Source organism: Mustela nigripes, chromosome X (assembly GCF_022355385.1).
Source record: "Mustela nigripes isolate SB6536 chromosome X, MUSNIG.SB6536, whole genome shotgun sequence".
Lineage (NCBI taxonomy): Eukaryota > Metazoa > Chordata > Mammalia > Carnivora > Mustelidae > Mustela > Mustela nigripes.
The window spans coordinates 42,357,718-42,369,952 of NC_081575.1; positions in this window are offsets into that span (position 1 = coordinate 42,357,718).

The following is a 12,235-nucleotide window of genomic DNA, read 5'->3' on the forward strand; positions in this document are numbered from 1 at the left end:
ACTGGGTGGCTCAGTGGGTTAAAGCCTCTGCCTTCTGCTCAGGTCATGATCCCAGGGTCCTGGGATCAAGCCCCGCATCAGGCTCTCTGCTCAGCAGGGAGCCTGCTTCCTCCTCTCTCTCTGCCTGCCTCTCTGTCTGCTTGTGATCTCTGTCTGTCAAATAAAAAAAAATTATAAAAAAAGAATACAATACCAATGATAATAACATGAAGAAGAATATTTAAAATTAATCAAGGAAGTGAAGATTTATATATTGAATACAGTGAAACATTATTTAAAGAAATTAAAGAATATCTAAATAAATGGAAAGACATACAGTATTTATGGACTGACATACTTACTGTTGTTAAAATGGCAGTATTCCCCCAAAGATTCCATGTAGATCAAAGTTGGAGGAATCACATTTTCTGATTTCAAAACTTACTACAAATCTGATATAAGGATAGACACATGGATTAATGGAATAGAACTGAGAATCCAAGAAAAAGAAAAACATACATTTATGGTCAATGACTTCAACTTGGGTGCCATTGTCATTCAATGGAGAAAAATAATCTTTTTAATATATGTATATATATTTTACACATACATATTGTGTGTGTGACAGATGGTTTGTACAAAAATATTTTATTGGATCTATCAGTTTATTAAGATATTCATTCTTGTGGCACCTTACTTGCTCAGTTGGTAGAGCATGCCACTCTTGATCTCAGGGACACAAGTTCAAGCTCCATGTTGGACTTAAAGCTTACTTAAAAACAATAAGTTGATTGGCAAAATATGTGACTGAAGCAAGCCAAAATTTAAAAAGTTTTTGAAAAATATGTTTATTCTTTAGTATCTGGAAACACTGAGGACCAAAATAAAGCAGTACCTTGTGATAGGTCCTTTACATTACTTGCAAAACATATGCTGTTACCCCTGTCTTACAGATCAAAATACTGAGTCTCAAAAGGCTAAGCATTTTCCTATCAGAAAATGTTCAAGTCACACAACTTGAAAATGGCATATCCTGAATTTAAACCTGGATGTATAGCCTCATAATGCAAGATGTTTCTATTGCACCAAGCAGGATAATAAGACTTTATTAATTTTTTTAAATCATACCTGAGGAAATGGCTTAGCACATACTCATCATCAATCTTTCATGCACTATTGTTCATTGCCAAGTTAAAATTAGAGACAACGCTGATCTTAAGGATCTTGTAATGCACTTTTTGGGAAGCATTTTAACATTAAACATAGCAACAAAGACTGACATAACCGTGCGAGATAATCAGGAGTGTAATCTCTATTTCATGGATGAAAACAGGAAATATCATCATCATCATCATATCATCAGCATTATTATTACTCACATTTATTGTATGTTTACCTTATTCCAGACACTATGTTAAACATCTCATATTCATTATCTTATTTAATTACAGGGGCACCTGGGTGCCTCAGTCAATTAACCATCTGCCTTTGGCTCAGGTCATGATCATGGAGTCCAGGGACCTAGCCCTGAGTTGGGTTCCCTGATCGGCAGGAATTCTGCCTCTCCCTCTGCCCCTGCCTGGCTCATTGTCCCTCTCACTCACTCTTTCAAATAAACAAATAAGAGGGTTTTTTAAAAAAAAATATAGTAAATATCCCATGAGGCTTATTCTATTATTAGCACTAGTTGTACAGGTGAGGAAACCAAAGATAAATAATTTTCCTGTGGTCACAAAATGGAGTTGAGACTTAAACTTCAGTGTGCCTGACCCCAAGGCCAATGCTGTCTACTACTAGCCTCTTGCAATAGATTTAGCTGCATTTTTTTCATTCTGTCTCCCCTTTCATCAGAAAGGTAACAAAAAATTGGGATGTATCAAACTCTTTCCCTTCTTTTTGTTAAATCTTCCTCAAGCTCTCTCTGATTTAAGCTCTTCTGTGTGACATGAAAGTTTGAATTCTGTTTTCTCACTTCTGAACAGGTACAGATTACTTCAGAGCTTTAGAGTGTCCCTCCTGCCTTCCTTCCTGGTCCTCCTCCCTAGCTCTATCCACATTGTTGCACATGGCAAGATTTCATTCTTTTATGGCTGAATAATATTCCATTGTGTGTGTGTGTGTGTGTGTGTGTGTGTGTGTGTATACCACATCTTTATCCATTCATTTATCAATGAACACTCAGGCTGCTTTCATAATTTGGCTACTGCAAATCATGCTGCAAAAAACATAGGGGCACATACATCTTTTTGAATTAGTGTTTTTACATTTTTTGGTAAATATCTAGTAATTCTATTACTGGATCATAGGGTAGTTTAATTGTTATTATTTTATTAATTTAATTTTATTTTAAATTCTGGTATAGTTATCATACAGTGTTATATTAGTTTCAGGTATACAATATGATAATTCAACATTTTCATACATTACTCAGTGCTCATTGCATCATGTACACTCCTTAATCCCCATGGCTTATCTTTCTTTACCTGTCATCCCACCCACCTACCCTCTGGCAACCATCAGTTTGTTCTCCATAATTAAGATTGTTTCTTGGTTTGTCTCTCTCTCTTTTTTCATTGTTTGTTTTTTTGTTTCTTGGATTCTATGTATGAATGAAATCATATGGTATTTGTCTTTCTCTAACTGATTTATTTTACTTAGCATTATACTCTAGCTCCATCCATGTTGTTGCAAACGGCAAGATGTCATTCTATTTTATGGCTACAAAATCACTTCTTCATTATCCATTCATCTATTCATGGACACTTGAGCTGCTTCCATAATCTGGCTATTGTAAATAATGCTGCCATAAATATAGGGGTACATGTATCCCTTTGAATTAGTGTTTTTGTATTTTTGGGGTAATTTTTTGGGGTAAAACCCAGTAGTGCAATTGCTGGATTGGAGTATAGTTCTATGTTTAAATATTTAAATATTAAATATTAAATTTTAAATATTTAAATATTATAGTTCTATTTTTAAATTTTTGAGGAACCTCCATACTGTTTTCCACAGTGGCTATACCAGCTTGCATTCCACCAACAGTGCATGAAGATTAATTTTCCCCCACATCCTTGCCAACATTTCTTGTTTCGTGTGCTTTTGATTTTAGCTACTCTGGCAGATATGAGGTAATATCTCATTGTAGTTCTGATTTGCGATTCCCTGATAATGAGTCATGCTGAGCATCTTTTCCTGTGTCTGTTAGCCATCTGTATGTTGAAGAGGCTCATTTTAAAAGCAAATCGACCCAGGAAGAATTGTCAACTCTTATTTAATACTTAAAATGGAATTTCTTAAATGCACAATCTAGAATGAAGTCCATTGTGAGTAAAGATATGTGCTTGTTTGTGTGCATATGATTGTATTTATAAGCCCTAATGCACAAAAGAGGAGGTGAGTGAAATAGTGGAATTGACAAATTGTCTACCTTTGACCACTTACATTTTTCCCAGTATGGACCAAGGTCAGGGTTTGAGGCATAAAAAAAAAGTTCATGTTTGAGGGCTGCAGGTTCCGAGTTTTTTTTTTTAAACTCCAGGAAGTTCTTTCTTTAATCTATATATGAGAGCATGTATCATTTTATAGTATATCAAAATTGCATTCATTTATCAGCTACACAGGGCAAACAATGGAAAATAAAAGCGTGGGTACTAGAGGGAGTTTGACCAGAGTTTACATATATATTAGCTATGCAGCCTTTGGCAAGTTGATTGAATTCTCTGTATCTGTGTGTAGTAAAAAATTTAAATTTGCTTAAAACAGAGGTCTGGCCTTTTCCCTCAGCTCCTGGAGGATAATCTTTGTTTAAGTGTGTTGAACTAGCCAAATCACAACAATGGAATTTAGAGTAAGGGCTTTGGGTCACATAGTATCAGCTGACCTGGAAACAGAAGTCAGCCATGTGGGCAAATTGATTTAATAGAGTCTTAGTAAATACCAAACTCCAAGGCTTGGGTGAGCTTCCCTGGTTGACAATACTCCATACATACTGTCACACAGCAATGAGAAGAGAGTAATGTATCCAGACTCCACAGGAAGATAAAAGAAGTTCCACATTTGGTACTTCTCCTGGTTTCTGCCTTATTCTGCCTTTGAATGATTTAATTTGAACTTTTTCTCTGTAATCAACCATAACTGTGAATACAATAGCTTTTAGTAACTTTTGTGAGTCCTTCTAGTGAATCATCTTATATAGGGGAGGTTTTGGGAGCCATCCAAATTTGTAGTTGGTGTCAAAAGTGAGGGTGATCTTGAGGGCTGTGCCCTCTAACTTTGTAGTTGGCCCCTATCTTTTTGCAATCTTAGTTTACTCATGTCTAAAATGGGGATAATTCCTACTTACCTATTTGAAGACTAAATGTAAGAATGAATTAAAAAAACACATTAAAATGGCCTAGAGTTCAGTATATTATTCAATAGAAGGCAAGTATTATGGAGCACATACCATAATCACTTCATCAATAAGCTTTTTTGTATGGCTTATGAAATGTGTACATTACCTCTTTCACACATATACAGTCTTAATTCTTCACAATTATTCTTGGAAATAACTAATATCTTTATTATGGATAAGAAAACAGAGCTAACATAATTAAGTGACTTCATTCATTTAATAGGGAAGTGTTGAGCGCTTACTTCATGTGAGGCATTGTGCTTGCTACGTGTTGGCGATGTAATGGAGAATGAAAGAGACATGACACTAGCACTCATGGTATTTACTCTCTAGTGAAAGACACGAATATTAAATAAATGTCAAAATATAGAATTAAAAGTTTTATAATGACTATTGGAAAACAGAAGAATATATGGTTAAATATAATAATAAGTAACACTGGTAGAACTTGAGCCCAGATTTTTAAAGACTAGTGTTCTGTCTAATGCACTATATGGCCAAAAATCCTTGATTCTTCTGGACTAAGGGGTTTCCCTTGACATTGGATTTTCAGTGCTAAACCTGGAACAATCCTGGACAAACCAGAATGACTGGTCACCCTAACAGCTAATGTCCAATAACTTAGTTTTTCCTATTCCAAGGTCAAATCCTATACCTGTGAAGTTTGTCAGGCATCATGCATAGTGAATTAGTAATGGAAAAGGATCATAAGGTAGATGACCCAGAAACTGTCAACTTTGAAGACCACTCATGGGAGAACCACTGCCAGGGGCACTTTTGAGAGCATGCTTTCTTTGCAGTGAGCTCCAAGACATCTCTGCTGAATGGCTGTTCTAGTTGAAGAACAAAGCTAGAACCTTTTCAGAAAACAGATGCAAGAGTATGCACTTCAGGTTAGTTTCAGAAGGTAGGGCTCTTACTTATGGTTCTATCAAAGTAAAAGTTTTTATCTCAAAATCACCTGCAGTTCCAAAAGTAGCTAATTTATATAAATAACACACAAACACAGTTGGAGAGCAAAACAGACCTTTCAACCAGCAAAGGCAATTGCCACTAAAACAGAGCTCAACAGTTCCCTTAAGTATCTAAGGCCAGCTGGATACTGAGCTCTTATGGTTCATATTAAAGAAAACAAAAGCATTTTTATACTCAGAGAGCCAGAATCATGGATGGCTAATTAGGAATGGGATTTGAAACCAGTGAGATCCCTGAGTGTACCCAGGAGAGAATAGTGATTTTGGCAGTGGGATAGAAGCAAAAGTGTAGTAGCAAATATTTCAGGATATAGTTTTGGGGTTGGAAGAACTCTCATACCTGACACAAAGCTACTTCTTCTCATCTGGAGATTGTCCCAATTCTTATATTGTCCACCAATCGATTCAGCCGGACAATCACACTGATTTGTACTTACTAGGCTCTAGGAGAAGTTGGGGTAACCTCAAGCCTGCCATATTTATAGATAGGCCTGTATTTATAGACCTGTTACCCAAAGTTTACTGAAGGAGTCCTTTCTCACATAAGTTGCTATAGCTTGTGTTGAATGAAACCAGTCCTGCTACCCTGGCCACAAATGATTGTCAGAACAAGTAAGTTTTGCAGTCAGTCCTGGGTGGAGAAGGAAGTAGAGAGGGGAGTTCAGGTTTGTCTGGTGCACTGCACTAGAAAATCTTGGGCCAGGGTGAAGCCCACTGGGTTTATTAGGGCCGAACAGGATTGGAGGAAGAGAAGCATGCAGAGAGTAAGCAAAATAATGGAGAGCTTCTTTGCCTACCTTACAATTTAGTTTATCTTTACACTTATTATAAGTTTTTGCACATTCATTTTTATAGATTTGCTCTTTTCTTGCTAAGCTGAAAAAGATTTTGAAGTTTAGGATGGGAGTAACAAGGGACATTTCAACATCCTCAATTGGAGTGGTGTCTAATCGTGCATGCAGAAAGAGTATCATGGCTGAAAATAGGTTGGAAGAGTACAGAACACTCCTTCCATTTAAGGAAGAAAACACCGGTAATCTACTTAAATGGAAATCAATTTTAGTGGCTCCTTCATTACATTTTTACAGTCAGCAAAGTTCCATCCTATCAGGCCACAGAGCGAATGGTATGTAATTTTATACCAATGATAAATTTTTCCTTAGAAGAGAAGCAAAGGTTTTCACTTTTTAATAAGAATTATTTCCCTAGACTCTTTATCCAGTATATTGAAACTGTTTAATTTGTAAGGCCATATCCCCGATTCACAAAAACTTTAAGTGACACTAATCGGGCTCAAGTATTTTCATGATTAATGTACAACAATGTTAACCTAGTGTGACTTGACTTGTGAGCCATAATATTAAGGTTTTTCTTCACCTTAAAGCAGAATTTAAGATTAGCAATAAAAATGAACATTTTTGTATTATCTACTTACTTTATTGATGTTACACTCATTGAAGATTAACTGACACTAATAAGTTGGTCTTTATTTAAAAATACACAGTTCTGGCATTTTCAGATTTCTAATCCTAACATCACAATAGAGTAGCACTAAAGGTGATTTTAGAGTAGGGAAAAAACAAAGCAATTAGGTAAAATAAAAGACAGCATAACCTATGCCTTCTCTAGGCTTTGATCTTTCTAGACTTATTATTGTAATAAGTCCTCATTAATGTGCAGTTCATGAAAACTCGAGTTTGGAGATCATTTGAACACAGGCTTGGCTTAAATTAAACTTGCATTATCAATGAAGAAAGGCTTTGCTAAGCAAATTAACAGTATAAACAGGAATGCTGGAGGAATATTCAAACTATTTAATAGACCAAACTATGCTTTCAAATACCTTAATTCCATCCAATTATTACAGTGATTATAATTACAAATGAATCTTATCTTTCATTAAAGCAGGCCCAGCATGATTCTTATTCATCACCAACTACCCAGCACTCCTTTTCATGTATTCTTCTGTTTGGATTCACCAACAGTTCAGACTGGTTTCTCCCGCAATTAGCCTGAATTAACAGGAGCTAATCATTAACCATTTGAGTTGGTGTTATGATTTACACAGTAAGTATCCTTTTCTGGCAGAGCTTCATAAACATTCTTACATGAACATTTAACAACTTCCTTTAAATAAACTGACATTTCCAGTAGATCTTAGAGAAACTGTCATGCAATGGGGTGTATCACAGGCATGCATTTCAAATGTGTTACAAGAAGTACATTATTCCAACGAAACTGTGATAAGGTTCATAAACCACATTGACAGAAGTGCCTACATTTCTCTCAGAATTAAGAAAATGAAGGGAGAATCAAGAATACAAAAACAGGGTATAATGAGTCAAGATGGCAGAGCAGTAGCAGGCTGAGACTACATCAGGTAGCAGGAGATCAGCTAGATAGCTTATCTAAACATTGCAAACACCAACAAATCCAACGGAAGATCGAAGAGAAGAACAGCAATTCTAGAAACAGAAAATCAACCACTTTCTAAGAGGTGCACAGGTGGAGAAGTGAATCCAAAGTGACAGGAAGATAGACCGCGGTGGGAGGGGCCAGCTCCTGGCAAGTGGTGGAGCAACAGAGCACAAAATCAGGACTTTTAAAAGTCTGTTCTGCTGAGGGACATTGCTCCAGAGGCTAAACCGGGGTGAAGCCCATGCGGGGTCAGCAGGGCCCCAGGTCCCACAGGGTCACAGAAGGATCAGGGGTGTCTGAGTGTCACAGAGCTTGCAGATAATAGAATGGGGAAGCCAGCTATAGAGACAGAGCCAAGGAGTGAGCCCTCAGCTCGGGGTTACTTTGAACCGGTCGCAGGCTTGGTGAGCATGGAGCACGGCCAGAGGCCAGGGAGATGGGAGTAACTGGGTGCTATTCTCTGAGGGTGCACTAAGGAGTGGGGACCCGAGGCCTCGGCTCCGGAGACTGGGAGGCCACCATTTTCATTCCCGTCCTCCGGAACTCTATAGAAAGCATTCAGGGAACAAAAGCTCCCTAAAGTAAACACAAGCAGATTACTCAGCCCGGCCCCTGGTGAGGGTGGTACAATTCCGCCTCGGGCAAAGACACTTGAGAATGATTACAACAGGCCGCTCCCCCAGAAGATCACCAAGAAATCCAGCCAAGACCAAGTTTACCTACCAAGGAGTGCAGGTTCAATACCAAGGAGAGCAGCGGAATTCCAGAGGAGAAGAAGCAAAGCCCAGAACTCATGGCTTTCTCCCCATGATTCTTTATTCTTGCAGTTAATTTAATTTTTTTTTCAATTTTTTTTCTTCTTCTGCTAAAATTTTTTAAAACTTTTACCCTTTTCTTTTTTAATGTTTTTTAACTAGTTTATCTAATATATATATATATATATATATATATATATATTAATATTTTTTATTTGTTTTCTTTTTGAATTTTTTTTTCTGAACCTCTTTTTGTCCCCTTTCTCCCCCTTCATGATTTGAAATTCCTTCTGATTTGGTTAAAACATATTTTCCTGGAGTTGTTGCCACCCTTTTAGTATTTTACTTGCTCCTTCATATACTCTTATTGGGACAAAATGACAAGGCAGAAAAATTTACCACAAAAAAAAGAACAAGAGGCAGTATCAAAGGCTAGGGACCTAATCAATACAGACATCGGTAATATGTCAGATCTAGAGTTCAGAATGATGATTCTCAAGGTTCTAGCTGGGCTCAAAAAAGGCATGGAAGATATTAGAGAAATCCTCTCAGGAGATATAAAAGCCCTCTCTGGAGAAACAAAAGAACTAAAATCTAACCAAGTTGAAATAAAAAAAGCTATTAATGAGGTGCAATAAAAAATGGAGGCTCTCACTGTTAGGATAAATGAAGCAGAAGAAAGAATTAGTGATATAGAAGACCAAATAAAAGAGAATAAAGAAGCTGAGCAAAAGAGGGACAAACAGCTACTGGACCACGAGGGGAGAATTCGAGAGATAAGTAACACCATAAGATGAAACAACATTAGAATAATTGGGATTCCAGAAGAAGAAGAAAGAGAGAGGGGTGGGTGCAGAAGGTATATTGGAGGGAATTATTGGAGAGAATTTCCCTAATATGGCAAAGGGAATAAGCATCAAAATCCAGGACATTCAGAGAAACCCCCTCAAAATCAACAAGAATAGGTCCACACCCCATCACCTAATACTAAAATTTACAAGTCTTAGTGACAAAGAGAAAATCCTGAAAGCAGCCCAGGAAAAGAAGTCTGTAACATACAATGGTAAAAATATTAGATTGGCAGCAGACTTATCCACAGAGACCTGGCAGGCCAAAAAGAGCTGGCATGACATATTCAGAGCACTAAACAAGAAAAACATGTAGCCAAGAATACAATATCCAGCTAGGCTATCATTTAAAATAGAAGGAGTGATAAAAAACTTCCAGGACAAACAAAAACTGAAAGAATTTGCAAACACCAAACCAGCTCTACAGGAAATATTGAAAGGGGTCCTATAAGCAAAGAGAGAGCCTAAAAGCCATAGATCAGAAAGGAAAAGAGACAATATACAGTAATGGTCACCTTACAGGAAATACAATGGCACTAAATTCATATCTCTCAATAGTTACCCTGAATGTAAATGGGCTAAATGCCCCAATCAAAACACAGGGTATCAGAATGGATAAAAAAAGGAAAACCCGTCAATATGATGTCTACAAGAAACTCATTTTAGACCCAAAGACATTTCCAGATTTAAAGTGAGGGGATGGAAAACAATTTACCATGCTAATGGACATCAGAAGAAAGCTGGGGTGGCAATCCTTATATAAGATCAATAAGATTTTAAGCCACAGACTATAATAAGAGATGAGGAAGGACACTATATCATACTCAAAGGGTCTGTCCGACAAGAAGATCTAACAATTTTAAATATCTATGCCCCTAATGTGGGAGCAGCCAACTATATAAACCAATTAATAACAAAATCAAAGAAACACATCCACAGTAATTCAATAATAGTAGGGGACTTTAACACTCCCCTTACTGAAATGAAGAGATCATCCAAGCAAAAGATCAACAAGGAAATAAACGCCTTAAATGACACACTGGACCAGATGGACATCACAGATATATTCAGAACATTTCATCCCAAAGCAACAGAATACACATTCTTCTCTAGTGCACATGGAGCATTTTCCAGAATCGATCACATCCTGGGTCCTAAATCAGGTCTCAACCGGTATCAGAAGATTGGGATCATTCCCTGCACATTTTCAGACCACAATGCTCTGAAGCTCGAACTCAATCACAAGAGGAAATTTGGAAAGAACCCAAATACATGGAGACTAAACAGCATCCTTCTAAAGAATGAATGGGTCAACCAGGAAATTAAAGAAGAATTGAAAAAATTCATGGAAACAAATGATAATGAAAACACAACAGTTCAAAATCTGTGGGACACAACAAAGGCAGTCCTGAGAGGAAAATATATAGCTGTACAAGCCTTTCTCAAGAAACAAGAAAGGTCTCAAGTATACAACCTAACCCTACACCTAAAGGAGCTGGAGAAAGAACAATAAAGAAACCCTAAACCCAGCAGGAGAAGAGAAATCATAAAGATCAGAGCAGAAATCAATGAAATAGAAACAAACAAACAAAAAACCAACAGAACAAATCAACAAAACTAGGAACTGGTTCTTTGAAAGAATTAATACGATTGATAAACCCCTGGTCAGACTTATCAAAAATACAAGAGAAAGGACCCAAATAAATAAAATCATGAATGAAAGAGGAGAGATCACAACTAACACTAAAGAAATACAGACAATTATAAGAACATACTATAAGCAACTCTACGCCCACAAAGAAATGGATGGAAGAAATGGATGCATTCCTAGAGACATACAAACTACCACAACTGAACCAGGAAGAAATAGAAAATCTGAACAGACCCATAACCGGTAAGGAGATTGAAACAGTCATCAAAAATCTCCAAACAAACAAAAGCCCAGGGCCAGACGGCTTCCCAGGGGAATTCTACCAAACATTTAAAGAAGAACTAATTCCTATTCTCCTGAAACTGTTCCAAAAAAATAGAAATGGAAGGAAAACTTCCAAACTCATTTTATGAGGCCAGCATCATCTTGATCCCCAAACCAGACAAGGATCCCATCAAAAGAGAGAATGACAGACCAATATCCTTGATGAACACAGATGCGAAAATTCTCACCAAAATATTAGCCAATAGGATTCAACATTACATTAAAAGGATTATTCACCACAACCAAGTGAGATTTATTCCAGGGCTGCAAGGTTGGTTCAACATTCACAAATCAATCAATGTGATACAAAAAATTAATAAAAGAAAGAACATGAACCATAAGATACTCTCAATAGAGGCTGAAAAAGCACTTGACAAAGTACAGCATCCCTTTCTGATCAAAACTTTTAAAAGTGTAGGGATAGAGGGCACATACCTCAATATCATCAAAGACAGCTATGAAAAACCCACCACAAATATTCTCAATGGAGAAAAATTGAAAGCTTTTCTGCTGAGGTCAGGAACACGGCAGGAATGTCCATTATCACCTCTGCTATTCAACATAGTACACCAGTCCTAGCCTCAGCAATCAGACTACAAAAAGAAATTAAAGGCATCCAAATCGGCAAAGAGTCGGCAAAGAATAGTCAAACTATCACTCTTTGCAGATGATATGATACTATATGTGGAAAACCCAAAAGACTCCACTCCAAAACTGCTAGAACTTGTACAGGAATTTAGTGAAGTGTTAGTATATAAAATCAATGCACAGAAATCAGTTGCATTTCTCTATACCAACAACAAGACAGAAGAAAGATAAATTAAGGAGTCCATCCCATTTACAGTTGCACCCAAAACCATAAGATACCTAGGAATAAACCTAACCAAAGAGGC